Source organism: Pogona vitticeps, chromosome Z, assembly GCF_051106095.1.
Source record: "Pogona vitticeps strain Pit_001003342236 chromosome Z, PviZW2.1, whole genome shotgun sequence".
Classification (NCBI taxonomy): Eukaryota; Metazoa; Chordata; class Lepidosauria; order Squamata; family Agamidae; genus Pogona; species Pogona vitticeps.
The window spans coordinates 543,849-569,915 of record NC_135799.1 but is presented as its reverse complement, the minus strand read 5'-3'; the positions used below and the strand labels follow the sequence as shown (position 1 = coordinate 569,915).

General features: G+C 45.0%; 3 long non-coding RNA genes across 4 annotated transcripts; 2 read left to right on the top strand and 1 right to left on the bottom strand.

Annotated features, from left to right (window-relative positions):
- The first annotated feature begins 2,111 nt into the window (after positions 1-2,111).
- LOC144585093 (uncharacterized) lies at positions 2,112-19,293 on the top strand. The gene is made up of 3 exons (XR_013539584.1): positions 2,112-3,018; positions 16,279-16,347; positions 18,908-19,293. It is a non-coding gene; the product is annotated as an uncharacterized LOC144585093 (long non-coding RNA).
- A 468-nt stretch (positions 19,294-19,761) lies between these two features.
- Positions 19,762-25,975, top strand: LOC144585089 (uncharacterized). Of its 2 annotated transcripts, XR_013539580.1 has the most exons (4): positions 19,762-19,891; positions 20,650-20,859; positions 22,429-22,580; positions 25,620-25,975. It is a non-coding gene; the product is annotated as an uncharacterized LOC144585089 (long non-coding RNA). The 2 variants fall into 2 exon arrangements; XR_013539579.1 differs by having other exon boundaries at positions 19,788-20,859.
- LOC144585104 (uncharacterized) lies at positions 21,019-22,419 on the bottom strand (the record flags this gene model as incomplete). The annotated part of the gene is made up of 1 exon (XR_013539602.1): positions 21,019-22,419. It is a non-coding gene; the product is annotated as an uncharacterized LOC144585104 (long non-coding RNA).
- Positions 25,976-26,067: the final 92 nt, after the last annotated feature.

Here is a 26,067-nt window from a genome sequence, read left to right as displayed (position 1 = left end):
TGAAGGGAGTGATGCATCGGATCCACACAGGGGATGCACCCCCGCAGGCAGTATCCCCATACCGAGTAACGGGACCCTATAGGGACAAGGTGCGGAAGGAGCTGGACGAGATGCTTAGGGAGAACATAATCGTCCCCTCTTCTAGTCCTTGGTCCTCTCCGATAGTCCTTGTGGACAAGCCTGATGGGAGCATTAGGTTTTGTGTTGATTACAGGAAATTAAACCGCGTAACCACTCCTGATGCCTACCCAATGCCCAGGCTAGACAACCTGATTGAAACCATAGGGGGTTGTCGGTTCATCTCATCATTGGACCTGGTAAAGGGATATTGGCAATTAAGAATTGATCCCAGGGATCAAGAAAAGACCGCCTTTTGCAGCCCTTTTGGTCTCTATGAGTTTCGAGTCCTGAGCTTTGGTCTCAGAAATGCACCAGCCACATTCCAAAGGCTGATGGACCAGACCTTAGCAGGGCTCAGTGACTTTACAGTGGCCTACATTGACGACATAGGGATCTTCAGTAATACCTGGGAAGATCACCTGATACACCTGGAGTTAGTGCTGCAGAGGTTAAGTGCAGCAGGGCTCACAGTAAAGGCCAGCAAGTGTCAGCTGGGTAGCCCAGAAATAAAATACTTGGGTCACATAGTAGGGGGAGGAGTGATAAAACCCCTCGAGGCCAAAATAGAAGCAGTTCGTGATTGGCCTAGACCCCACACCAAGAGAAAAGTTAAATCATTTCTTGGGTTGGTGGGCTACTACAGAAAGTTCATCCCGAGGTTTAGCGAGATTGCGGCTCCGCTGACCGATCTGACGAGGAAGAAGGCTGATGACCGCATCCCGTGGACCAGCGACTGTGAGGAGGCGTTCCAGAGGTTGAAGCAGGCGCTCATCAACTATCCAGTGCTGCGTGCTCCAGACTTCGACCAGGAGTTCATCATCTACACCGATGCGTCTAACAGCGGGGTAGGAGCGGTTCTTTGCCAGGAGGATGAGAATGGTGACCAGCACCCAGTGTCCTACCTGAGTAGGAAACTCCAAAAAGGTGAGAGACATTTGGCAACCGTGGAGAAGGAGTGTTTGGCAATAGTCTACGCGATCCAGAAGGCCAAGCCTTACATCTGGGGAAGACATTTTATTCTTTGCACTGACCATTCACCACTGCAATGGTTAAAGACAATGAAAACCCACAATAGTAAACTTATGAGGTGGGCTTTAAACCTGCAAGACTATGACTTTGAAGTGAAGGTGGTCAGAGGGTCAGTGAACTGTGTTGCTGACGCCTTGTCAAGAAGACCTGAAGAATGAAGACGGCGAAAGAAACATGGACTATGTATATATTTTGATGACTAAAGGTTAAATGTACCTGTTTTTTGAACTTGGTTTGTATGAATAAAGGTAAATTGATGTAATGTATATGGTAAATGGTTAAATGCCTAATTGATATGGTTAACTTAGAATGTAAGTATAAGTAAGTATGATATGGTATGTATAAATGTTTTTGTATGTTTTGGATTCAGGTTGTTTTTTTGGGAAAAAGCACCTTAGCTTTCCCCCTACAAAACAACTTATAAAGAGGGGAGGTGTTACATACAGCACTGATGTTACCTGTCTGTCATGGGTTTGGAGGGAAAGTTCCATCCTATGGGGAGTGGAAGGCGGGACATCAGGAGGAGGGGCTGTACTGTATATATAGGTGAAGCCTGTGTGGAGAAGTGGAGACGCTGGGATGTGACGAAGCAGCAGCTGGGAAGAAGAAGCTGGTGTGGGAGTCTGTGTGTCAGACAGGGTACTACTGTGTGTCAGTCAGTACCAACCTGATAGGTTCAGGTGTCTGTTGGTTAGCCAGAACTGATAGGTTCAGGGTCTGTGCTTCAAGTTAAGTGTTCTGTGTGAACCAAACTGTGTGCATGTATGAATGAGACTAAGCCACGTTACTATATCTTATTCACCTGATCGTTTTATTTTTCCCTGTGTGTATTTAAATAAACCTTATTCTTTTATTTGTTGAAAATCCATCCCTGGTCTGTGTGACTTCTTATAGGGAATGGTTGGTGGCAGCTTAGTTAACGTGTGGCAGATCCCAGTAGGTCTGGGTTTGTCACAGATACTTTTCTGGATCAGCAGCTTAACAGAGACTACATGTCTTGCTGTTTGATCCTAGGCTGACGAAATAGCAGAGGAACACGGGCACTAAGGAAAGTGATTCACGTGCCTCGTGCTTGTCACATTAGCATTGCCTGGAGACAAAGTGAAGTGGGTAAAACTCTTAGGAGCTCCCGTATTCTGTTGACAGACACTGTAAGCAGTAAGCTTTTAAAGGAAGCACTGCTTTTTTTTCTTTTGGTTGTTAAGGAAAACCTGGAGTGTGCTCTTTGAAAAAGCAGAGAGAAAGGTTAGTAGATAAGGAAGATGGAGTCAGAAGCAGCACTTTTGCCGCTAATTGCTTTTTTGAGAAGAGGTATTGATTTCAATTGTAAGGAGACCAGGAGAGTTCAAGCAGAAACAGCTGTTCATGGGAGATTAATGAGGGAGCTAGAGAGAGAAGAAAGATTCTGGGAAGACAAATTTTTATCTCATTATGACAGAGAGGAGTCTTTTCCAGAATCAGAGCAAGACTGGGAGCAAACATTTATGGATGATTTTTACTTTGAGGAAGATGAGGAAGAGATGTCACAACTTTCAGGATGTCATTCATTAATGACAGAAGCCTCAGAGAATAGTCAATCATTGGACTTTTAATAAAACAGGGATGTCTGTGAAAGGCGCACAAGACAGTTCCAGAGACATTCCAAATATGCAAGGAATTTCAGCTAAAGTTGATAACTCTTTCACACATGCGCTGAAATACTTTTTTCCTGTACAGCGTGGAGCCAGAGGAAATGGCACTGTGCGAAGAGAACTTTTTCCCATGCTGGACAACATTCCAGATTGTGGAGCTAAACCAAGGAAAGCCGAGTTGGACGCCTGCAGAGAGCAAACACATCTACGCCCGGAAGACCCTTACTCCAGATGACAGGTGTGAAACCGTGAATGTACTAGTTGGGAAGAAATCCTAGCAGAAGATAGAGGGGAGGATTCTTTTCCCCAGGGGCCTAAAAACTCTCAGATGCCCAGGGAACTGCAGAAATTATGTCCAGATGACTGCAGGAGAGCTCAGAACCCAGCAATTAGTGATCCAATAGAGGAACTGAGTACATTACAAACAGTGGCCTCTATGTGGAGTTACTTTCCTACTGAATATTGCCAGTTTAACCATCAACAGAGGGCTGAAGAGAGAGATTTAGCAGAGGAGATGTTGCTGACAGAATTTCCAGGATGCGGAGAATTTTGTCGGAAAGATGTTATTTTGGGGCAAGCTTCAGTTAAACCCATTGTGTCTCAAATCCTGTTAGCATTTCTTAGCGCAAATCGCGGTTTTAGCAGAGTGATTCGCAGTCCAGGCAGTCCAGAAATAACTCACACACAGTCCAGCAGCATTTCCTTCAGCAACGTGTATTTACAGCAGTATTTACAGCATTCTGGCAGCATAACGTGTAGAAGTGATCTTCAAGCAGGAAGATACAACTGACTGTACAACTAACACATATATACATATACAGGACCAATCAGATTATACATTGCATCATCCATGAGTTGCATCTTCCATGAGTTGCATCAGCACTGCTGAGTCATCCTGACTCAGTTTTAACACACCTGATCATTATGGATTCTCATTAATACACTCCATTCTGCTCAGGCCTGTAATTTTCCTTGACAAATCCCTGACCAAAAAGAACTGATTAACATTGACTCAATAAAGTTAAAAGGGATTCCTATAGAAAAAGATCAGCGAAGGGTTAAGCGGATGCTGAATGCTGCAGGAGCTGAAGGAGGTGGGGGACGAGAGGGCAAGCCTGCCGTCTCAAATTCCTTTCAGCAAACGGAATGGGCAGCCTTTAAAAAGGAAGCAGATTCATCCTATTTAACTGTTATGAAGATCCAGATTTAGTAGTCATGATGCATGAGAGAAAATTGCGGATGAAGTATAAGTCGATGAAAGTTTGTTTAAGACAGTGCATTTATCGGAAAGGAAGGAATTGCAGCCAGAGTTGGAAGCTCAGATGCAAAAATTTAAAGAGACTATGCTGCGATTGTTTCAGGATGAGGAGGAAATGGGCAGTGAGACAGGGCTTTCTATGGCCGAACAGCCTTCCACCTTAAAAAACCCTTTGCAGCAGCAGAGTCATGTTTTTCCTAAAGCGGAAGGGTCTGGTGTGATTTCAAAGGGAGTAAAATGATTTGCAGCTCAGAGACTGGACCCAGTAATGTTTTGTTCCAGAAATTGTTCCAGCCATTCAAAAGTTTCATGGCACTAGGCCGAAATTGTCAGCAAAGCATAAAGCTGATTTATTGAAGCAAACGGAGGGGAAGTTTCCTCGTGTTATTGTTCCTGAAAAGTTTGTTTGCATAATGATGTTACTTTGAGTGCAGCTCGAGAAAGGGCAGAACAGCCAGATATTTTGTCTCAACCCGTGTGTTTTTATTGGAATAAGGATGGGTTGCTTTGTCGTAAGGTCCAAACACACTCACTGAGGGGTTCAAATCCTTCAGTGCAGATAGTTGCGCCTCAATTTTTTCAGGTTACAGGTTTTAAATCTCATTTGTGGGGGTAAATGTCAGCATTGCAATTTTAAGAAGACCTTGCAAATGGTAAATGAGTATTTTTATTGGCCTAAAATGAGAAGTGACGAGAAGTATGTACAGTCATGTTCAACTTGCAGGGATGTAAGGAGCAGAGAATTTTCTATTGGAGACCATGTTTTTGTAGCAAAACTTTCAGAAGCTGCAGAATCAGAATCCAGTCGGGAAGGCCTAGGCAGAATTTTGCAAAGACTAGGGACGACCAATTATCTTGTCCAGGTGAAAGGTCCTAGTAATAAATCTTTAATTTGTCATGTCAACAGGATGAAATTGTATCTGCCTGCAATAGCCAAAATGGATATGTGTAAAAAAATGGTTTTGGATCAATGAGATCAAGAAATCTTGCCTATTTTTGGAAATATTGAAAATGCTTTGGTTAATGATGATTTTGAGGAAACTCAAGATCCAGAAGGGGATGCACAAGAATGGCTTGAATCTATTGTTGTCTATTAAAGTGAAGTGTTTTCTGATGAACCTGGTAATTGTGAAATAGTGAAACGTGATTAATACTGGTGATCATGGACCTCTTACTTGTGATCCTATGTATGTTGAAGGAACTAATGTCAGACATTTGGAGAGAATGGTTAATGAATTGTTGGCCTCCGGAGTTATTGAGCCTAGCCAGTCAGAATGGAATAATCCTATATGGACAGTACCCAGAGAAAATTCAGATCGTGTTATTTTCGAAGTGGATTTCAGTCAATTGAACCAGATAACTGAACGAGATTGTGTTTCTTTACCCAGTGTAGAGACTATAACAGAGAGGGTGTCTAATTCTGAATGTATGTCTGTACTTAGAGTGGAAGGAGGTCTTTTTCAAGTGGTCATAGATGAGGAGTCAAGGGATAAAACCAGTTTTGTCAGCCACGTTGGGAGATTCCATTTGAAAAATTAGCACGTGGTTTGAAGAACACAACTCTTACTTTTCAGAGAATTGCTAATGAAATATTGAAAGATTTGCCTTTCTCAGTCCCGATTTTGCTTCTCACATGGAATATGTTGAAATTGTATTGTGCAGATTGCAAAACGTTGGTTTAAAGGTACAAGCTGATAGATGCCGATGGCTCAAGGGGAGAATTCCTTATTTGGGTTATTGGATTGGACCAGGATACTGCCAACCCTCAGATATTCGAGTGTTTGCCATAAAGAATTGGCCTGCACCTACTGAGAGAGAACAAGTTTTGGCATTTCTCAGGTTGATTGATCATTTCAAAGAGTTCGTTTCTGATTACAGCAAATTGGTTTTGCCAATCAAGAAGCTAGTAAGGAAACAGAAATCTGTTAAAATCAATTGGATACAAGCTTGTGAAAATTATTTTCCTGTTTTGCAAAAACAGCTTACTTTGAACCCTATTCTGAAATTACCTGACATTGACAAATCTTTTGTGATGCAAATTATGGCAACAGGTTTGGGCCTAGGTGCTGTGTTGTTACAGAAAGGTGAAGATGAAATCTTACACCCAGTTGCTTATGTCCGCAGAGAGCTTAATTCTCAGAAGAAAAATTACTGCAGACATGAGAGAGCAGCCTATGCAATTTTATTGGCAGCCCGTCTTTTTAAACCACACTTACAGAAAGTTGTTTTGCAGACGGACAAATGTGCTTTAACATGGCTGAGCAGAAAGAAAATGTATTACCTAAAATTGTTGTTCTGTAGTATTGTGTTGCAAGAGTATAATTTTATTATTCAACACATGCCTGGCAGAAAGGCAATGGTTTATTTATCTATTTATTTGATTTGTACCCCGCCTATCTGGACTACCAGACCACTCTAGGAGGCTTCCAGTATAAAATAAAAATAAAATACAATTAAAATACAAAAATGTGCATGGACATGGAATAACAATTACAATCACAGTAAAATAAGGAAAATAGTATAAGAAAATTTGAAAAAGAATTCAGGAATTGGCTGGAGGGAAGGCCTGAATGTATAGCCATGTTTTAATTGGGTTTTAAAAACACCCAGCGTAGGGGCCGCACGAATCTCCAGAGGCAAGCGCCAAGCCACCGATTCCCAACTCGGACAGCCTCCCCAGGTGGATACCGTGGTCGACGGTATCAAAGGCCACCGAGATGTCGAGGAGAACCAACAGAGACATTTTGCCCCTGTCGGCCTCCTTTAACAGGTCATCGTACACAGAGACCAATGCCGTCTCTGTACCGTGGTGCGGCCTGAAGCCCAACTGGAACGGATCCAGGGCATCTGTTTCATCCAGGAGCGCTTGAAGCTGGTCGGCCACCACCCTCTCCACCACTTTGCTCATGAAAGAAACATTGGCGTCGGGCCTATAATTGCCAATTTTGTCCACCGCCATATTTTCTTTCTTATGGGCCTAATGAGTGTCTCCTTGAGGGCAGAGGGAAACCTGCCCTCAAGGAAAGATCCATTTATTATTGCAGTGGCCCATTCTGTTGTTATCGGCCTGGCTGCTTTGATTAGCCAGGCCGGGCAAGGGTCCAAGGAGAAGGTGATGGCTCAACAGTGGTCAAGCACCTTGGCCACAGAACCAGGCGTGACAAGCTGAAAGGAGTCAAAGGTTACCAGGCAAGACAGAGCGCTGGATATCTCTGCTCGACTCACTGTGTTCAAAAAAGGAGAGAGGTCCCGGCGGATGGCCTCCACTTTAGATTTTAAAAAGGCTGCAAACTGGTCAGGTGAAAAACTAGGGGGAGGGCTATCATCCAGACCAGTTCCGGATGGGTCGCGCACTATACGGAACAACTCCGCCTGCTGATTTGATGCTTCGCTTATCTGGTTAGTGAAGAATGATAGACATGCAGCCTTTACCTTAGTCAGGTAAAGGTTAGTTGAGACCCTGACAGCTATCCAATTAAAGTCCGTCAGGTTCTTCCTCCACCTATGCTCTAACCTTCTCCTGTATCGCTTCATCGCTTGAAGCTCCTGGTTGAACCAGGGTGCTGGGCGGGTTCTGCTACGGAGACGGTATTTCGGTGCGATTGTGTCTATGGCCCTGGTGGCAGCAATGGACCAGCTGTCAACCAGAGCCTCGACAGAGGTGCTAGCCAGGTCAGCCGTAACACCTCTCATGGCATCCTGGAATGTGGCAGGATCCAGTAGCCTTTGGGGGCAGACCATAGGAATAGGTCCCTGCTCCCTGAGAGGGGGGAGCGCCACTGAGAGGTTACATTTTATTAGCTGGTGATTTGACCATGACAAGGGGACCGAGACGAGGTCAGTCACCATGAGATCACGCTCATTCCAATTAGTGGTAAAGACCAGGTGTAATGTATGGCCACCCACGTGGGTGGGGCTGATGACATGTTGGGACATGTTCAAGGAAGCCATGGTTTCCAAGAACTCAAGAGCTGGCCCAGTGGTCTCTGCCCCCATGTGCACGTTGAAGTCACCCAAAGCCTCAGGGACCTCAACAATGCCGCGGAGACAAAGTTGGCCAGCTCTGGTAGGGAAGTGGATAGATCGCGGGAAGCGCGGTAACCCAGCAAAATCCCAATACCATCCCTAGCCCCAATCAACATGTGGAGTGCCTCTAGCCCTGGCTTTACCACCGAGGAGCACCTAGTAACCTCTAAGATGGATTTGTAAACAATGGCTACTCCCCCCCGGCCCTCCAGTCTACCCTGGCGCTGGACAGCATAACTGGGCGGGCAGATGAGAGCCACGAGAGGGCCACCCTCCCCACTAATCCATACACACACACTTTTCCTAGTGTAGGAAATGGGCAGCCCCTCTCCCCAGGGGCTCTCCTGCCCCCATTGCTATGTGGGGGGATGGAGGGTCAGGATTCAGGTCAGGGCCTGGTTCCTGTGCCCAGAACCTCCCTCCTTTCCAAAGGCATTAGCAGCCGCCTTCGCTGCCAGATGGGAGGCATACAAATGAAGTATCATCATCATCATCATTTATTTATTTATTTATTTATTTATTTATTTATTTATTTATTTATTTATTTATTTATTTATTTATTTATTTATTCAATTTCTACCCCGCCCCTCTAGACAACGTCTACTCGGGGCGGCTTACAAACATTAAAACACATTAAAACAATGTAGAAAAATAACTAACATAATTATTATAATTAATATTATCCAAGATGGCAACATTAAGAACCAGAAAAAAAGGGGAAGGAACTTAGGTGACTGGGGGGAAGGCCTGTCTGAATAACCATGTTTTTAGTTGGTTTTTGAACACACCCAGCGAGGGTGCCAGCCGAATTTCAGTGGGAAGTGTGTTCCACAGCCGAGGGGCAACTGCCGAGAAGGCCCGGTTTCTTGTTTTCTCCTTCCGGGCCTCCCTCGGCGTCAGTCCCCTCAGCCGTCCCTGCTGGCTATGTCGGGTGACTCGGGTAGATCTGGGTTGGAAGAGGTGATCTGCCAAATATTGAGGTCCCAAACCGTTTAGGGCTTTATATGTAATCATTAATACTTTGAAGTCAATGCGGAAACGAATAGGTAACCAGTGCAGCGCAGCCAGAGTGGGGGAGATGTGCTGATATTTTCTCACCCCACTAATAAGCCTGGCTGCTGCATTCTGGACCATCTGGAGTTTCCGCAAGAGCCTCAAAGGGAGCCCCACGTAGAGTGTGTTACAATGGTCTAGTCTCGAGATTACGAGCGCGTGGACTAGAGTAGTGAGGGCCCCCCGATCAAGATATGGCCACAGCTGGGCAATCCGCCATAGATGAAAATAGGCAGAATGGACCACGGACGCCACCTGGGTTTCCATGGTTAGCGCCGGGTCCAGATGTATCCCCAAGCTGCGGACCTCACTCTTTGTGGCAAGGGTCGTCCCTCCAAAAGAAAGGGAGTCACCTATGCCGCTGACGGGAGGGCCACCCACCCTCAAGACCTCCGTCTTGTCCGGGTTCAGCCTCAATCCATTTGACTGCATCCATTCCAGTACGGTGTCCAGGCAGCGCTGAAGGGACTGGACGGCATCCACTGAAGTTGGAGTAAAAGAGATGTAGAGCTATGTGTCATCAGCGTACTGGTGACACGATGCCCCACACCCTCTGATGACCCTGCCCAGCGGCCTCATGAAGATGTTAAACAGTATTGGGGAGATGATCGACCCCTGTGGAACCCCACAATTGAGATTCCACGGGGCCGAGACATTCTCCCCAATCTGCACTCTCTGGGGGCGGTCCTCCAGGAAGGAGCGGAGCCAGGCGAGTGCCAGGCCACCAACTCCCAACTCGGAGAGCCTCCCCAGGAGGATACCGTGGTCGACGGTATCAAAGGCAGCTGAGATGTCGAGGAGGACCAACAAGGACACATTGCCCCCATCGGCCTCCCTCAACAGGTCATCCAGCAGTGCGACCAGTGCCGTCTCTGTACCATAGCGTGGCCTGAAGCCCGACTGAAATGGGTCTAGAGCATTGGTTTCATCTAAGAGCGCCTGAAGCTGGTCTGCCACCACCCTCTCAACCACTTTGCTGAGGAAGGACACACTGGCGACGGGCCTATTATTGCCAATTTCATCCGCCGCCAGATTTGGTTTCTTCCTGATGGGCCTAATGAGTGTCTCCTTGAGGGCAAGGGGTACCTTGCCCTCCTGGAGAGACCCATTAATTATTGCAGTGGCCCATTCAGTTGTTACCGGCCTGGCTGCTTTGATTAGCCAGGCCGGGCAAGGGTCGAGAGAAGAGGTGGTGGCCCGACAGCGATCAAGCACCTTGTCTACCAGCTCTGATGTTACAGGCTGAAAAGAATCGAGAATTACCGGGCAGGACGGAGCGCTGGACATCTCTGCTCGATCCATTGTATTTAAAAAAGGAGAAAGGTCACGGCGGATGGCCTCCACTTTGGATTTAAAAAACGCTGCAAATTGGTCAGGTGAGATGCTAGTGGGAGGCCCTTCACCCTGGCCAATTCCGGATAGATCGCGAACTATACGGAAAAGTTCCATCATCATCATCATCATCATCATCATCATCATCATCATCATCATCATCATCATCATCATCATCATCATCATCATCATCATCATTCCTAGCTATCTTCCAACCTACCCACTTCTGCTCTTCCCTCTGACTTTACTCACAACCCTGGCAGGAGCTGGGAGGGACGCAGGTGGTGGGGTCTTGCGGCTGGCTCTCCCCCCCCGCCTATCGTGATGCCTGAGTTGGTCTGGAATGGATGCTTCAGAGCCATTGGCTTTACAAAAGACCTGCCTCCCACCTACAAAGACTAAAATGATCCCTGTGAGGAGGGAGTCTTTCTGGGTTGCATTTCTCTTTTTATTTTCTCCAGCCCTCCATATAGGAGGGACGAGTCTTCTTCTGTCTCTTCCCAAAGCCCCCTTCGCCCGTCCGTCAAGAGGAGCCTCCAAAATCAGAGGCTGCCGGAGAGGTGGTTCGTCTTCGGAAATGAGGAGCCGGCCTTTGGGAAACGGGCTGGCCCTGAAGGGGGCCTTTGGGACCCGGCCCCCAGAATGGGCTCTTCCTGGCAGCCAGGAGAAAACTTTCCAGCAGATATCCTCTTTCTTGGGGGGACCAGAGGAACTGGCCGGCAGGATCTACCCCTCCAGTGCTGACCCAGGGGGAGGGGGAAAGGGGGCAGAGGCCACCTGGCTGGAGAGCAGACTAAGGGGCCTGGATCTAGACTCCCTCGCTCCCAGCTGACCCCCTATCTTCTCCCCCCTCCAAGCCCCATTTCTCTGGGGCCCCTCCTATGCCCCCAACCCCTACACATGAACTTCGCCTGAGGATCCAGAGGGAGATGGGTGATGGCCCCGGGGGGGAGAGGAGAGAGCAGTGTCCCTAGAACAGGGGTCAGGGAACTTTTTTACCTTTTACCCCCTAAAAATGTATATGCGCCGACATTAGCCCCTTGATTTGGAAGGAAGGATTTCGGTCACGTGTGTCTCAATCACACACAGCCAGTTGAGTGCCGCTGCTGCAGCCTCGCCACCTGGGCCACTGCCGCAGCCTCCTCCACCGCCTGGTGGGGCCACGCTCAGTCTTTGGCCACACGGGGGCGGCTCTCTCCCCTGGCAGGCAGCTCCTGGGTGACCATCAAAGAGCAGCAGGTGGCTTGCCTGCCAGGGGTGCCCGATGCCACCTCCCACTCCATCACCAGCTCCAGCGGCCGCATTGGGGCTCAGCATCAGAGCTCCTGCAAGCCTTGCTGTCAACGCGCCGCGACAGCTGCCGCACAGAAGCCAAGAGGCTCCACCAGGCCCACATGGCCAACATGGAGGTGCCACCGAAGGAAGCCATGCGGCTGGGCGAGTGCCGCTGCTGCCCGACGGGCTCCTCCAGGAACGGGGACTGGGTGTGAGGTGGCAGCATTCCAGCTCTGGGAGGCTGAGGCTGGCCCGGGCCGCTGTCGTGATCACACCCACACCCCTCTGCCGCAATCCACCTCTCCCGGCACTGGAAGGAGAGGCCCCTCTTGGCCAGGATGCTCTGACCACTCACCCTCTGCCATGGGCAGCCCCGTCACCACTGCCTCGGCTGCCATATGCCACCGACTGGGGCCCATCACTGGCTGCCATCCGTCACAGCTCAGTTGCAGCGGGGCCAGAGAAGGGGGCAGGAAGGGGGCAATTGGGCAGCTGGGGACACCCCCTCCGGGTAGAAGAGGAGGAGGAGGAGGGAATGTGGTTACGGTTGTGTCCTCATTACCCCCAGGATTTTCATTTTTACCCCATTTGGAGTAATTTACCCCTGTTCCCTAACCACTGCCCTAGAAAGATATTCCGCCAAAGGGGAGAAATATACCCCCCCACTCCTTAAGGGAGTGAGGGGACCTCTCTATTTCTCATCTCATCCTGGGGGTGAGGGGGATCTTTAGTGGGGCTTGTGCATGTGAAGCGTGATGGGAAGTCAGGGAGGGGCCGAGATCTTTATACTCCGAAGGGGCAGGAGGGATGCCCCCAAGCAAGGCACCTGGGCCCCCTTTGTGTGTGTGTGTGTTTGTGTTTTTTTCTTGGTGAGTCCACTCAGGCTCGCCTCTTTCTCCCACATTGTGGTTGTTTCTCCCCCCCACCTTCTCCAGCAAAAGTCTGAGCATGACCCCCCCCCGAAAGCCCTTTTGTTCCAAAGCTTGGGGGAAATTCCTGGAAAGCCCCAAGTGGGAAGGGGGCCTTTTTTGCTAGGAGGAGGAGGCTGCAATGGGGGTGGGTGTAAGGGGTGGGGATGATAGAACAGGGGCCCAGAGGAATGGGGCTTGGAGGGGGGAAAAGATAGGGGGTTGGCAGGGAGTTCGGACCCAGTCTCCTTTGGCTGCCCTCCAGCCAGGCAGCCTCTGCCCCTTTCCCCCTCGTCCTCTCCACCCCACCCTTCCCCCTCCCCTGACCAGCCCTAGAGGGGTAGACAGGAGGGGGGGAGCCCAGCTGCAACACCCCACAAACTGCATCCCTGGAACTGACGTCAGCTGATGCTCTACAAGCCAGTTGGGACACACCTCATTGGAGGTGGAGACTGCAGGCTCAGAAGCAACAGGGACTACTAATGTCTGAGCATTCTGAACCCAGAGGCTAAATACTCAAAGCTAAGGGGTTTTTTTAATTTTTGGGTTAGAAAAGAGTCTGTGTGGTTCTTATAAACAAAGATGTCTTATAAATGGAAAATACAGTATTTTTTAAGAACAGGTTTATCAATATTCTTAACCTCTTCCCCAATGTATTCTTTGAAAGAAAATTTTGCCAAAATTCCCTCCCTTCCATGCATTTCTCAACATTTTCATATTAAATCCTTATTGTTGGTTATAATACCTGAAATATATCAATTGATGTGCTATATAATAACATTTAATATTGGTTATCTGACTACCTCCTTTTTGTAATATCTACCAACATTTCTTATTAATCCTAGCTTTCTTATTATTATTGCAATATATATTAATCATCATCACTCACCATTATTTTAACTACTTACCCAAAATCTTTATTGGTAACATCCAGAATAGGATCTGTTTAATTTTAAATAATGCACTTCTGCCAAACCACAAAATGTTTCATGTTTTATATTCCTTTATCTTTTGACTTATCTCATTCTTCAAGCAATCCGAATTCATTTTAAATACGTCTTTACCCCGGTGTGCTTTGGAAGAAAGTAAATGAAAAAGCAAAGAGCGAAGAGGTCTGTTCCGTGCACATGGAGGTTGGTTGTCCAGTGGGTGAGCTTTCCTTCATTGGGGCCAACTGAAATTCCAGCCTGGTGTGTAAGCTTTGGAGTCCTCCAGAACTCTTCATCATCCTAAGTAGTGCTTATGTCAGAGTGGCTCAGTTTTTTAGCAGCGCCTGTTGCCGAAGTTCCTTGTTCCATTCACAGCAGTCAAGAAAATCAGGCAAGGCTATCGATATGGTAAAAGGCGACCTCCTAGCCAGTTTCAAGAATATTGTTTTGGAATATCGTCAGTGGCAAAAGAACAAAATGGTGGGTGATCTCAGTTTGTTGGTGTTTCAACTGAGGCTCTGTGGGTAACTTGGATGCCATTTCCCAGGTTGAAGTCAGTGCCACTTATATACTCATCTATTTAACACTATAATTCATGTTGTCCTAAACTTTAATCACTTTGATTATGATAAACAGCAAAAACACATTTCAACTCCCATAAATCCTAACCAGCAGAACTAATGGCAAAGGCTTCTGGGAGTTTTAGTCCAGGAACATCTGGGGATACAAGGTTGGGAACACCTGGCATAGAAGAAAACATTCACCTTTATCAAGTAGCCTCTTGATTTGCATGGGTTAAGTAGCCGTAGCCAAGGGATTGCTTTCTTCCATTGCAGTGAGTGTAGATCAGGGTTATCATCATCATCATCATCATCATCATAGGTATCCTTCAGTCTCGAGAGACTATGGTAACATGCTCTGAATCGAGGAGTGACCTCTCCAGAGTGTGAAGCCTGTGTAAAGTAATATGAAAGATAGGCTGTTTCCCAAGCAACAGATCCCCCCTCTCTACGTTGCTGAAATGGTCCAATGGAAAGGCAAGAGCCAATACAACTGGTTCCAGCAACGTCGCAGGAGTTGGCAGAATGACACGAACTGCCTTTGGGACTCCAGCTTTTGCCTCTAGGTTAATGCCTGAAGCCTCTTCCATCAGCGGATGTAGCCACAAGGCACAGAAGGTTTGAAATCAGAGTTTTCCTTCTCCTAGATGGGCTGCCTTCCATGGCTGATGAGCCCCACCTACCCAGCCTGCTCTTTAATAGTGCAGAAGTATTATCTGACCCTTAAAACTTTCCTGCCGCTCAGGTGTATGCAAATCTAATTGGCTTTCATATTTACCATATTAAGGAGAGATAGAATCAGAGAATTTGAGAATTTCCTGGGATATGCTCATTTAAAGCAGAAAGCCCCACCCCCAGGCCATGTGGTGGGGAGACAAAAGAAAGCTCAGAAAAAAAACTCAGCAAAACATCCATGCAAACATACCTGGCCTTCACCCTCAGCCCAGCTTCCTAGGGAGAAGGGCCCAGGTTCCTGGGACATGCTCATTTAAAGCAGAATGTCCCACCCAGAGATCAGGGTAGCTCTGGGCAAAACAGACAACTGGATTGAAGTAGTTTATTTAAAAAAAGGTTTGGTTGATTGACGTCTAATTGTGTGGAATTCTGTGACATGATTAAAGCATTTAGTAAACATGATCTAAAAATTAAGTTCACCAGGACATGGAATCTTGAATCCATGAGACAATCTTTGGTCTAGATGGGTGGGATAGAAATCCAATAAATAAATAAATCCTATCAGGTTCCGATTTCCTTACCCCAGTGGACTTAACTATTAGACAAGATGATCCTTGAGTCTTTTCCAGCTCTCCAACTCTAATACTTTATCATGGAGGACGAATGGGAGACCAGGAAACTACTTGATTCATGCATCTGAAATGCTTCAGAATTCCTGCCGAATTAAGGTGAAGGAATGTGTTGGTTTGGAGATTGACTTGAACTTTGTATAGCATTTAGACACTATTGGCAGTGGCTACCTAGGTATGCCTTGTGAGTCAGAATATAATGAGAAGTTTCAGAACACACTGCACTAGATTGGATTGCATGAACCTGAAAAAGGCAGATCCGCAGACCTGTGGGGAGCCATCCGGATGTTACTTACTGGGTATTTCTGCGTGGCATGGGCCAAAAGGGTTTCTCTGTAAGCGTCTGTGGTCACAGCCCTTGGATAGTCTCAGTATTCTCACTTAAAATTAGGTTTTGTCAGTTGCACACGGTAGGCAGATCCAGTGTTGCTGTTCTGCTGACGGAGCTGTTTCCACCAGCAAAATCAGGGGAGAGGGTTTCCTCTCCCTTACAGACTCCAGTGTGTCCTTCAGACCTGGAGCAGCGGGATAGGAAACTCACAAGAAGAGGGTTTCAAGTGGCCTGGAGGAGCGACAAGGGGCAGGTATCTCCTAGTATAACACTGAATGTCTTAGTGGGACATGAGCCGCTCAGAGTGGTACCGACTTACCAGATGGGCGGGATACAAATCAAATCAAATCAAATCAAATCAAATCAAATCAAATCAGTAAATAAATAAATAAATAAATAAATAAATAAATAAATAAATAAATAAATAAATAAATAAATAAATAAATAAATAAATAATAAATGAGCAAGGTCTCATTTTATTTTATTTTATTTTTCATCGTGAAATCTTGTGTGTTCTTCCAGGAGTCATCTTTGGCGGCTAGGCATGAATAAGTGAGCAATGAAAAGGAAGGTTCTTTGCAAGAGTCAGAGGTATGGAAATACGACAGTGCTTGAATTGAAGGGAAAGCTCATTTGAGAATAAGAGACTGAGCCAATGGACTGTACAATAGAGTCTGGCAGGAAGGGCATCTTGTGCTGCTCCTCCTTCATACGATTCACGGTTTAGCTCTATAGAGCCCATCACCAGGAGTTCAGAATGTCCTCTGAACAAAAAGGGATGTTTCTTCCTAGAGTGGGTCCCATAACCATCGTTGGAACCCAGCTGTCTGGGCCCTGTAGCGATTCTGTTGTCTGCCTATGCGGTTCTTGCTCGTCTCGGCTGAAGCAGCCTTTCCCTTGAGTCTGACTGCAACCTTTGTGCTCCGGTCAAATATCTGGCTGGGGAAGCCCTTAAAGCTGAGCAGGTTTGTAGAAAATGTAAATATGGCACATGTTAGTTGCACTTTGAAAGAAATGATTATTTTTTTTTCTTCACATGATACGGATAATTCAGTCCAGTGGATTTCAAAATGGATAGCAATCCAAAACTAAGCCATGTAGAGATGACGCTTGTTATCTTTTCTTTCCAATAAAAAAAACATACGGCTGTCATCTTATTGCCTTTTCCGTTATTCTGCATGGAGAAATTCTTGTCTGTTCTGATTTTTATCCTTGATTTATTTTTGCAAATATACATTGTTCTGACTCACATCCTGAACCAGAAAATCTGCATTAAAAACATAATGACAATGCCAACAGTTTTCAGAGAAATGGAAGAAGTGTGGGAGAAATGTCTCCTGTAAGAAGCAGCTACAGATAGCAGGGCATCCAAGTTGCTTTGTATACCTCTAGAGCCTTGCCTTGCAAGGCAGGTGCATTGCAAAGCAGCCTGAAACTTAAACAAAGGCACATGCACACCCCGTCAATATGAGTGTTGTATAATTCTTGCCGAACTAGCAGACTATTGCACTGGTATATAAGGATTTAAAACACAACAAATTCCTTTTTACTCCCTGACCAAAATCCTGTTGCATGGCTGCGCCTTCGTAACTTGCCATTGCTCCAAGAGTTGCCACATGTCAGGCCAAGGCAGAAGTCCAACCCCGCCAGCAGTTTTGCAGCCATGCAACTAGCGGCTCTGTCCATTGCACAATCAGGTGCCTGATGAGGATTAGCTGGCCGGCAGTCCCTTAGGAACATCTGCAGGTGTCACTTTCTCCTATGTCAAGTGCCATAGGATTCCAACCAGTGAGTGACGAAAGAGCAAGCATGTTGTGGGAGATTTGACATCTCGGATTGAAGAAGTGATGCAAAGTCAACCCTCTCTTCACACTTCTGGTCTAATGTGTCATTGGGTGTCCTTTCCAAAGGAAGATGTGACAGTGGACTTCCTCTTCCACTTATTTAACATCCTTCTCCACTTTGAGATGTTAGAGTCATCCAGTAGACTGGGGATCAGTGTTGGGGATGGCTGTTGTCTTCATGCCACACTTGTGAGTTTCCTTTGGGAATCTGGTGGGTCACTGTGTGAAGTAGTTGCACTTTTGGTCTGTTCTAGCCCAGCCTTTGACTCCTGGCTTCGGAAAAATGATTGGGTTTCCTTGACTTTGTCCCGGTAGCAGTTCTTTTTTCTTCTTCACGGTCTGCTGCTGACTTTTTGGATGATGATGACTGTAAGCAGCCCCTTATCTCCAAGAAGATTTATGGGGGTGTCGGAAATTGGGATGAGTACGAAATCCAAACAAACCTCTAACTGCTGAGCAGAGCCACTTAGATCTCAGCCAGGTCCTGTCTAAATTTCTTCCTCAGAAAGCCAATCTCCTTATTAAGAAAGCAACACACACGGACACATCCTTGAGTTATACTCAGAATAATCTGGCTCTAAATCTTCGGTAGCGAATACACATGGCCAATTAGACATACAGCTAGTCTGTTCAAGAACTAATACATGCAGATTTAGACATTACTGCTTTATTGAAAAGAATTGCTTTAGAAAAGATTTCAGTTGATAGTAAAATAGTATAGTAGGTACATTTTCATTCAAGACCAACGGAACACTCCACTCCCCCCACTCCAGCTGGAAAAATAAAGAAATGAAACTATGCTAACTAATATAAAGGGTAACATAGTCCATCTCACGTGTCTTGGGTCTTCAAAGGCTGATGCTAGATGAAAACCTGTTGACTTCCATCAGTCCAAGGTAGGAAAAATAGTCCATTATGGGAAAAGCACGTGTCTGCCCCTTTCTCAGGCAAACTCCATCTTTTTCCAACTCCTCACTAACTTCCTTCTTCTTCCCAGAAGGCTTCATAAGGAACACCCCCTCCTGGGTCTTGTTGTTCCGCCTAACTTTCTCATGAAGCTTCAGTTGTTATCATTCTTTGTGGCAGAATTATTTTGACTACGAAAGTCTCTGCTCTCTGCTCATCTTAGCAACGAGATAACCAGAGAGCGAAGCTTCTCTGAAACAGCATGTAAAACTTTCCTACTACAGAACAGACTTTAAATCAAAATGGTTGCTATTGGGACAATCTTAGGACTACATATCCCATTCTAATACACATAAAAACACAAATCATCACAATGACTGCTTTCTTTCTCTCATTTCCAGATTATGTGTACCAACGAAGAAAAAGAAGAGGACCCGTTAAGAATGTATTCAGATTTAAAAGGCTGTGTAGACATTGGCTTAGAGTGGGTCGGAGGCATCTCAAGCTAAGGAAAACAACAAGCCAAGTTGCTTCCCCCAGCCCATCCGTGGGGCACTCTCGATGATGGGGTCTGGCTAGGCATGGGTACCAAAAGGAGGACATAGAAAGACAAAAAAGAGGACAGAGGAGGATGTATGAAATATTTCATTTGAATCATTCCGGATTAATCCCACAATCAATACAATTTTATTACAATAGCTGCCAATAAATGTCTCTTAGTGACCTGAACAAGAAAGAGTAATGGTAAAAAATAAAAATAAATACAGTGGAGGCTTTTTTTAAAAAATACCCAAAAAAATTTAAACAGCCAATTGTACATTTATTACCTTATAATCTTTATTAATTATACAACATATTTATTGGAGGAGCCAACTTTTCACAGAAGATCTTCATTAGCAATCACATGCATCAAAGTTTTCACAGGTAATATTCTTCAAATTGGACTTCCGACTGGGAGCAAAGCAAATAAAACCGAACCTGCCCCTGCTCGGCTTCAAGATCCCCCCTGCTGCTCACACTCTGCACAGGCTCAGAGGCAACCTTGCTAATCTGGACGCCCAAAAAAGGCTCTGGCGCAGGCAGGGGGAAAGTGGTGCCAGGCAAAGCCGAATGAGGCAGCCTCCCTTCCTGTGATGGTCATCAGTTAAAGGCTGGGGAGTATGGGAGTTAAGAGTCCCCGGAACGGACTTTGAACACACACAGTCCAGGCACTCGCCTTCCCACTGATGCCCTCGGGCACTTCTTCCTCCTGCCTGACTCGGTGGGCAGCACTCTGCTCGCATTGCTTTTCTGGGCTCCACGTAGGCTGGGCAGGCATGGCGGATCGCCGAGCAGCAGCACCGCGGAGGAAGGGGGCGAGGGCTGCATTCTGGCACCAGTGGAAGGTAACGGGTGGCCAGGTGAGGGGAAAGACGGGGAGGGGGGTCCTTCTACCTCTACCTCTCCCATCCAAAATTATAACATAAAATATAAAAGAGCTGAACTTTTTAAAGCTATATATCTTTGCCTGCCAGATGGAGAACATTAGGCTAAAAAGGAGGACATGTCCCCCTTTTGCTGGACATCGGGCAACCCTAGGTCCGGCCTGGTTGATCTAGGCTTGTAAGCTGTTTGGCCAAGAAGACAGCGTGCCCTGAAAGGCTGATTAAAAAGACATGGGCTAAATCACAAGGAAGATCCGGCTGCGGTGGGAGAAAGGTCCAGAGGGGCCTTGGGGGGGCCAGGACAAGTCTGGGAAGGGGGTCCTGCTTGTCCTGTGTGGCCTCCCGACAAGCGGGGTGAAATGCTGGCTTGTGTTTCGATGTGCGCTGTGCCCCAGTGAGGGTGTGCTTGTTAAATATATCTATATAAAAGAGCGGCTCCAGCTGCTCTCTCCTTCTTGAAGGGAGGCCCTGAGAGGGGCTCTTTCAGGCTCCTTGGTCACTCTGGGCACCCCTCCCCTCCCCAGGTGTCCCTCCCATCAGTTGAAAAGCCCCTTCCTAGGGATCATGCAAGGGAAGATTGGGGGTTCCCAAAACAAAGTGGGTTGGGGGGAGGGAGAGAGACTGGAAGGGGTGGAGCCCCAAAGGGGGGCAGAAACAGGAGAGGAGACACCCATATGGGGGTTGCAAGAGCCTCGTGATTCCTTCCCCCCTTCCAACAGGGTCTGCCAAGCATTTCACAAGCCATTCACATGTTGGGACATGTCCAAGGAAGCCATGGTTTCCAAGAACTCAAGAGTTTCTCCTGTGGCCCCGTGCTCCGCAAGAACTTTAGAGTTGCCCAGGACAATAAACCTCGGGGACTTCAATGTCAATGCTGAGACAAGGACCATCAGCTCCTGACTGGAGAGTGCTGGGTCACAAGGAACATGGTAAGCCAGCATCCTCCCAATGCTGTCCCTGGCTCCCACCGACGCGTAGAATTCAGAGAATACTTGTCAGATTTGTGGATGACAAAAAATTTGGTGGAATAGTGAATACCCTGAAAGACTGAAAAAAAAACTCTAAATGATCTCGATATGCTCGAGCACTGGGATGAAAACTTCAAATCAGAACAGATCGTAAAGCGGTCGTTGTGCTAGCACCAAGAAAACAAGACAGTAATGATTAGAAGCCAACACAGATTTGTTAAGTCCAGATCCTGCCAAACTTATTTGATCACTTTTTTTGATTAGGTAACCTCCCAGATAGACAGAGAAAATGCTGTAGTTGTATTCTATGTTAACTTCAGCAAAGCTTTTAACCAAGTGCCCCATGATCTTTTAATTGGTACACAGTTGGCTACAGAATTGTACTCAGAGGATGATGATTAATGGCTCCTTCTCTAACTGGGAAGAAGTCACAAGGTGGGTAACCCAAGGCTCAGACCTGGGCCTGTGCTCTTCAACCTTTTTATTAATGATGTGGATTGGGGATGCAGGGGATGCTAATCAAAATTATGAATACAGTGGTGCCTCACTTAATGATGTTAATTCGTTTCAGCAAAATAGCTGTAGAGCAAAAACATCGTAAAGCGAAATAAAAAAAGCAAATTGAAACACATTAAAAACCGTTTAATGCATTCCAATGGACTGAAAACTCACAGTCCAACGAAGATCCTCCATAGGGGCAGCCATTTTTGGTGCTTGTAGAGCGAGGAATCTGTCCAAAAACACAGCATGGAGCCATTTTGAGCACATGGCGGCCATTTTGAAATCCTGACAATCAGCTATTTTGATTGTTGTTATGCTAAGAATGGTTCCCGAAGCAGGGAACTGATCTTTGCAAAGCGAAAAAACCCATTTAAAACATTGTTTTGCAATCGCAATTGCGATCGCAAAAACATCATCGTGAAGTGGATTCGTCGTTATACGGGGTAATCATTAAGCGGGGCACGACTGTATCACAGAATTAGGTGTAATAAACAATACCATGGAAGACAGAAAAAATCAAACTGAGCTTGATAGGCTGGAGACCTGGGCTGAAAGCAACAGAATGAAAATTGAAGAGAAGTGCAAAGTACTGCACAGCTGGAAAAAAAAAACAATTGCAGTTACAAGACTGCATGGCTCAGCAAAACTACGAATGAGAAGGATCTGGGAATTGTCGTGGATCACAAGCCACAGTAAATAAGAGCCAACAGTTTGATGTGGCTACAAGAAAGGCGAATGCATTTTAGGCTCACTGTGAGTTCCTTGATGGGAACTCAGGGAGCTGCTGTGACTGAAGCTCTTTCCACAATCCATGCATTGATATGGTTTCTCCCCAGTGTAAATCCTTTGATGTGACCTCAACAGACCACTCAAACTAAAGCTTTTTCCACATTCTATGCATTTATATGGTTTCTCCCCAGTGTGAATCCTTTGATGTAACTTAAGGTGACTACTGTGGCTAAAGGTCTTTCCAAACTCTATGCATTTACATGGTTTTTCTCCACTATGCGTTCTTTCATGTTTCCTAAGGAAAGACAGCCAAAAAGGCGAGGGAAGAGAACCAGGGATGTGATGATGCCAGACCGGAGGATGTTCCTTTGGGCTTGAGTTTGGATGCGCTCTTCAGTGAGGGACCTTTTAGAAGGAGGAGTCATGAAGGCAGGATCATTTTTCACACCCAAGTAAGTACATCAAGTTCAAAGTATATTAACTTTTTTCCTTCTCAAATTCTCCGCAATGATTGTACTTATTTTTCCAGAAAATTAGAAAGGAATTTCTCAAAGTTGATTAAAGAGGAAACAAATAATTAAAGCAGTTTTTGAGCAAAAATGAGTAACAAGGGGGGGAAAGGACAATATTGGAAAGGAAGTGTAAAAGTGGATGAATGCAGATTATTAGACTCGAGAACTGGTAAGGAGAAGTTAGTGGTAGATGCCGGGAACTGGCAAAGTCTGCAGAGATTATTAAGAGGGTGAAGAGAAAGGACAGGTCCACGAAAGGGATGGGATGTAGAATTTATAAAATACTATTACAGGTAGAGAATCATCAGGAATTTCTGAAAACATAATAGGAAGCAGAGATGGTTAGGGAAATAGATATTCAGGTAATATAATCTTAGAACTGCAAAGCTAGAAGGTAAGTGAACTCCCAATTTCTGGCTCCAGAGCTAGGTACTTAAACCAATGTGTATGGAAAGAGGGGAGGGAAGAATTTGATAAATCACATCTGTGAGAATAAAAGCAAAAATTTAAACATTGAAATTCAGAAGGTATTTGACCCCAGCTAAATTAAATATTACAAATTCTAAATACTGCATATTACAGTAGTACCTCGGTTTACAAAATCAATCTGTCCTCCAGGACATTACGTAATGCGAAAAATACATATACTGGAACACGGTCGCCATAGCGATGGTGGTGGCGCTACTGTAACGACCAAGGGCCCTAGATGGGTTGCCTTCCAAGGCTAACAGGTCCCACCTACCCAGGCTGCTCCCTTGCCGCATCTGATGACACAGAAGTTGAACGCCTTAGATTTCCCAAAAAAATTAATTAGGGTTTTGGAAATGACTCATCTCGTGGGCTCCCAGATGCATCTTCAGTATCCATATGTAGTGGATAAAGTTAAGAAAGAATGGTTGGAAATATGTTCAATTAATGAAGCAGGTGGGAACAAAATAGGTGTGTTATGGGTCACTATGAAATAAGTTATGAGAGGAATTGCTATAAGAGAATCCTGTAAAATAAAAACATTGAGAGAAGAAAACATAAGATAGGGATAATAAAAAATTACTAGCGATTCAAGCTAAAAGAAAGGAATTTGAAAGTGTGGAATTAGAAAAGGTCCAGAGGGACTTGATAAAAGACTTTTTTTGAATTTAGTAAAAGGTAAAGGTTCCCCTTGACAATTTTTGGTCCAGTCTTGTTCGACTCTAGGGGGCAGTGCTCATCCCCATTTCCAAGCCATAGAGCCAGTGTTTTGTCAGAAGACAATCTTCCATGTTCACATGGCCAGTGCGACAGACACGGAACGCTGTTACCTTCCCACCGAGGTGGTCCCTATTTATCTATGTACTTACATTTGCATGTTTTTGAACCGCTAGGTTGGCGGGAGATGGGACAAGCGATGGGCACTCACTCCGTCATGTGGATTCGATCTTACGACTGCTTGGTCTTCTGACCCTGCAGCACAGGCTTCTGCAGTTTAGCCCGCAGTGCCACCACATCCCCCTTTGAATTTAGTAATAAAAATTAAAAGCTTTTAGCTAGAATAGTACAAATTAAAAGATCAAAAAATACAATTGGAGTGATTAAAGATGAAACGGGAAAGAATTGGAGTATAATGAAGGAAAAATTAAAGATACTACAGGAATTCCATCAAAAGTTATGTAAAGGGAACAGTGTATCAAAAGAAGACACAGAAAAGTATATTAAAGAAAATGTTAATAATAAACTATTAGAGAATGATAAAAGAGAATTAGAAAAAAAGATAAAGGATGAAGAAATTATAGAGATGATTAATAAATTAATAAACTGTAAAACTCCAGGTTTTGATGGAATGGGACCAGAATATTATAAAACTTTTAAATCAATATTGATTCTTAAGTTAAAACTGCTTTATAATGAAATATTGGAAGGAGAGAAAATACCAGATTCATATGAAGACATTCAGATGACTGATTCAGTAAAAGGCAGAGTGAGTAAAATTTACGGATTCCTGCTAAATGTAGAAGAAGAAAGCTATAAAGAAGGGGTGAAGCTAGTGTGGGAACAAGGCCTTGGAAAAAGGATAAATGAGGAAGAATGGAGGAAGATGTGGAATATGAGGGCTTTAAGATTTATGTCAATGAGAATAAGGGAAAATTATTTAAACTGTGTCTAAGATGGTGTTTAACATCAACAAAATTAAACAAAAGTAATGCTAGTTATCTGAATGTTGGAAATGTGAGAAGGAAATTGGTTCATATGTGGTGGGAATGTGAAAAAGTACAAAGATTTTGGAAACACATTTTTAAAGAATTATATACATGGAAAAGACATAGAATTGAACCCTGGGATCACTTTTTTTATCAATATTTGAGAATGTGGAATATGATAAGATGATTAAAGATTTGATGACTAATTCGTTAACAGCAGTGAGATTAATAATAGCTAGGCAATGGAAATCAAAATCTGAATTTCAAATGGATAAATGGTATAATGAAATATGGAATATAACTATAAATGATAAATTAACTTATAATCTAAGGTTAAGAAAGGAGAGTTGAAAAAGAATAGTTTTTATGAAATATGGGGCAGATTCTTGGAATATGTATCAACAAGAGGAAAGGGGAAAGCTCCAAATGAAGAATTGATGCAGTTCTGGAGAAGAGAACAATAAAAGAAGAGGAAGAATATAGATGGAGGAAGAAGATTATTGCAAGAGGTCCCATCTATGGTGGTGGGGAACACAGTTAAATGGTATTTTGATTTGTATATTTTATGTTTATGTTTTAATTAATAAAAAAATTTAAAAAAGAAATCTGCTTGGTAGAGGAAAGGAAAGGAGAAAAGGAGGGGCTAAAGGTGTCAATATGGGAAGAAGAGGTAGAAGGTCAAGGGAAAAAAAGATTCAGTAGTAGGTTGGAGAAGGAAGGAGCAGTAATGAAGAAGGAGAAAGAGGAGAGAAATATAGATGTCATGTACGAGACGGAATATTGAAAGATTTTCCTAACTTAAAAGTTGGCAGGCTGTTGCCAGATCCGGAGGTGAAAACAGAAGGAGAGACGACATTTGAGGCTCAAGAATGGATGGTAATAGTTTTCCCGCGGGGAGAAAAGGGTGGAAGGAAAGTGACTCGGCCAGATCAGACATGCAGCAGACCTCCGAAGGAAGGAAACCGTGTTGTGGCACCATATGGGCAGGGAGGAGTGCCCCACGGCAGAATACCACTGATCAGGAGCGATTTGGAGTGAGTTGCCCAAGTATTCAAAAGAGTTATCTCCAAGTTATGGACATCTGCCTAATTTGTCCTGTTTTGATCCAGTTGAAGTGATTATAGAAACACTGCAAGTTAATAAAGTTGAAATTCAAATGTTCCCGATACGCCTCAATCATTATTTCCCACCAAAACTGAGGAATTGCTTCAAATTTCAAGCAAACCCAATCATACATGCATTTATATGGTTTC